Source organism: Cicer arietinum, chromosome 6, assembly GCF_000331145.2.
Source record: "Cicer arietinum cultivar CDC Frontier isolate Library 1 chromosome 6, Cicar.CDCFrontier_v2.0, whole genome shotgun sequence".
Lineage (NCBI taxonomy): Eukaryota > Viridiplantae > Streptophyta > Magnoliopsida > Fabales > Fabaceae > Cicer > Cicer arietinum.
Window position 1 is genome coordinate 46276617 of NC_021165.2, and position 3961 is coordinate 46280577.

Here is a 3961-nt window from a genome sequence, read left to right on the forward strand (position 1 = left end):
TATTATCAAGACTATAATTATATAAATCGAAATCAAATTTTAAATGATGTTTAATGAAAATTTTCATAAAATAACTCCTATATATATAAACAAAAATAGAGACTATTAAAGTATATAAATTTTTTGTACGAACTCAACTACAACTCTTTTTAATAACTAACAACAAATATTAATATCATCAATTTTAATAATATTTCTTAAAAAAATTTATATTAAAATCAATAAGTTTTACATGTGTTTCAAATTTTTATATATCATATATTATGTAAACAACATATTTTCTATTTTTTTTTTCTATAAAAAATCTATAATAAAACATATTTTACTAATCTATATTTTAAACATAATATAAATATATTTATAATATCAAATATTTTACTAATCTATATTTAAAATGTATAAAATACTAACTTGATGTCAGGTAGTGTTTGAACTTGAAGCTTTCACAGAGCTGACAACTCTTCTAAGTAACCACAATATATCACCACTGTCAAAATAGAAATTCAATAATATTAATTAAATAACTAACTTCAAATCAAATATAAAATTCAAAAACTAAATATATATTATAAATTTACCAAAATTCAAGATAGTAAAGAAAAAACTTGGAGAAATAATTTTTGTAGTGACAAGGTGGAGAGGAAATTTAGAAAGAAGGTTTAGAGAGAAGGTAGAAGTGAAAAATGATAAGAGTAGTGGATGGATATTTATAAAAAATGGTTGATCCTTTGTGGCAGCCAAAGCAGCCACAAAAGCCAACGGTATAAAATCTTTTGTGGCGGCTTTAACGATCACAAGTTAAGTCCTTTGTGGCGGCCTCGGCGGCAACAACGTGCAACGGAACTATGGGAATTTGTGGAGGCCTTTGCCGCCACAAAGTGCAACGGATCTATTCTTTTGTAGCAGCCCGGGCGGCCATAAATGGCTTGCCTTTGTGGCGGCCTTTACCCTCACAAAGGGTTGATTTTGTGGCTGCAAAAGTCCTCACAAAAGGCTCCAATTTCAGCTGAATTTTGTGGCGGCCTAAGCCCTCACAAAATGACAATGTTGTGATTTTATGAGGGCTTAGAGAGCCACAAAGTCCAGCTAAAATTTTAATTTTTTGTGAGGGCTTTTTCAGCCACAAATAAAGACCAATTTGAATTTTTGTATTTGTGAGGACTTTTCGGTCACTAATTTTTTAGGGTTTTTTTCGGCCACAAAATATTTGTAAACTTGGCCACAAATGGGGGGATTTCTTGTAGTGATTATTTTCACTATAAATAGCATTGATAAAATCAACCCTAACAAACCCTAGCCGCCGAATCCACTTACCATCTCACCCTCTCTGTGAAAACATCGTCTTCATCCTTTCTTCTTCCTCTCGAACCTTAGGCTTTATTCTTTCTTCTTCCTCTCAAATCTTAGGCTTCACAAAATAAATTAAAAACACAACATTGTGACGACTACTATGAGAATTCCTATTTTGACTGAAAAGGTTCTCTCACCACAACAATGAGACAACTGAAAGGCGATGCAATTACTTGTGGTATTTTAAAGAAAGACAAGAGAGTGAACCAAAAGGGTGAATGTTCAATTGTTGTCATTCTAGTTCGATAAAAACCTAAAATTTATATTAACAGACCCAGGTCTGGTCTGGCAACCCATTTTGTTTTGTTATTAAACCCATTCATTGTGGACTGTGTACTCTTTCGTACCACCATCGTGTACTTAAACCGAAGTGGTAACCTGCTTAAACCGAGTACCCAAGAACCGACTAAACCAAACTTTGACATCGACAGAAGTGGGTGTTTAAACGGCACCTGCAGATTGGGCCGGTTGGTGATTTTGGACCTGAACCCGCCCAATCCGACCCGTTTTCCACCCCTAATGGTGACTACATGTAAGATCGAAGAAAGGCACATAAACTAAGGATTCACGTCTGAGGGAGTGTTTCAAATTCTCTATTGTTCTTCATTTGGTTGTCACTTCAAAGAGGATATTCTTAAACATTAATACATGTTATGAGAAAACAAAGAGGATATTCTTTTATTTCTCTTGCGGTTTTAGAAATTGAGACGAAACGAAATGTTGTTTTTATATTTGTATTCGTTGTGGTGGAAGTTATTTTGGGGTTTAGCATTTTCCTTCCTTCTTTGTTGGAAAGAAAAAGAAAAAGAAAAAGGGCTTTGCAAACTTGTGTTGAATTGGATTTGAAAGCGCCAATTTCTCACCGCCCAATTCCAAGTGGTGTCGTTATGTATTGTCTTCCTCCTTCACACTCACTCTTCTTCACAATGGATAAACAGAGGTCCATGTCTCTCATTTAGGTAGGTAATTCTTTTATAGTTATTATTGCTATTACTTTTTTCTTTCTTTCTTTTCTTTAGCAACCGTTGTGTGCAGTTTATAGGTGATGAAGGACTCGTTCCCTCTCCACAAGAGGAACAGAAAAGGAAAAACGTTATTGACAACCTCAAACAGGTTTCAATTTCTATATTCCTCAATTGATATACATTGTTATTATTTATTTTCCCTTGATGATGATTTTCCTAATCTTGCAATTTCAGATAGTCTCATCATGGATCAAAGAGGTTGCACAGCGGCATCGGTTGCCAAAACACCACATTGCTCTTACTTCTACCACGATATTGACATATGGATCTTATGGCCTTTGAGTTCACACCTCAGTGTCTAACATTGATGCTTTGTGTGTTGCTCCTTTCTTTGTCTCCATTGCAGTAAGTCAATACCTATCATTTTCTTTTAAGCCTTTCTACTTCTACTAATACTATTATTTATTTTTCTTCCGTTTTTATGGATCAGGAAGACTTTTTTGTTCTGCTTCACCACATGCTCAAAACTAGACATGAAGTATCACAGATTCACTGTGTCAAGACTGCTAAAGTCCCTCTTATGCGCTTTAAAGTCCCTCTTATACACTTTTAAATTAAAGGGCATAAGAGGGATTTTAAATTGCATAAACGAGACTTTAACAGTCTTGACACAGTGAATCTGTGATACTTTAGGTCTAGTTTTGAGCATGTGGTGAAGCAGAACAAAAAAGTCTTCTTGGCCATAAAAAGGAAGAAAAATAAATAGTAGTACTAGTAGTAGTAGAGAGGCTTAAAAGAAAATTATAGGTATTGACTTACTACAATGGAGGCAAAGAAAGGAGCAATACACAAAGCATCAATGTCAGACACTAAAGTGTGAACTCGAAGGCCATAAGATCCATATGTCAATATGGTGGCAGAAGTAAGAGCAATGCGGTGTTTTGGCAACCGATGTCGTCGTGCAACCTTGTTTGCAAAACGTTGTTTAAGACCTTTCTTTCCAGAGAAATTCCTATCGTACATCCAACTACGGTCTATATCTATATATGTGTGTATATATATATATATATGTTTATTCTAAAAATTAAATAAATATATAAATTTTTGTGTGTGTGTGTGTGTGTGTATATATATATCGATTTTTTATATATTAGTTGCTTTATTTTTCAAAAGCATTATATATAAATTTTGATATACTTTATATGTCAATTAGAGGAGCATTTGCAAACAATATAATAGATTATTATCAAGACTATAATTATATAAATTGAAATAAATTTTTAAATGATGTTTAATGAAATTTTTGATAAAATAACTCCTATATATATAAAAAAAAATAGAGACTATTAAAATATATAAATTATTTGTACGAACTCAACTACAACTCTTTTTAATAACTAAGAACAAATATTAATATCATCAATTTTAATAATATTTCTTAAAAAAATTTATATTAAAATCAATAAGTTTTACATGTGTTTCAAATTTTTATTTATCATATATTATGTAAACAACATAATTTCTGTTTTTTTATTTTAAAAAAAAATCTATAATAAAACATATTTTACTAATCTATATTTTAAACATAATATAAATATATTTATAATATCAAATATTTTACTAATCTATATTTAAAATGTATAAAA

The 3961-nt window shown here is 31.5% G+C and overlaps 1 protein-coding gene across 20 annotated transcripts in view; it reads right to left on the bottom strand.

Annotated features, from left to right (window-relative positions):
- Positions 1–3961, bottom strand: part of LOC101503279 (uncharacterized) — a 118635-nt gene that overhangs the window by 79458 nt on the left and 35216 nt on the right. For 7 of the 20 annotated variants that reach the window (XR_012163653.1, XR_012163655.1, XR_012163639.1 and 4 more), the window contains one exon: positions 412–487. The exons of 12 other annotated variants lie outside the window; for them this stretch is intronic. The gene's annotated coding sequence lies outside the window, so the exon portion shown is untranslated. Of the gene's footprint in view, positions 1–411; positions 488–1314; positions 2889–3961 lie in introns of those variants that run through there. One more of the 20 variants, XR_012163647.1, reaches the window with a different exon arrangement.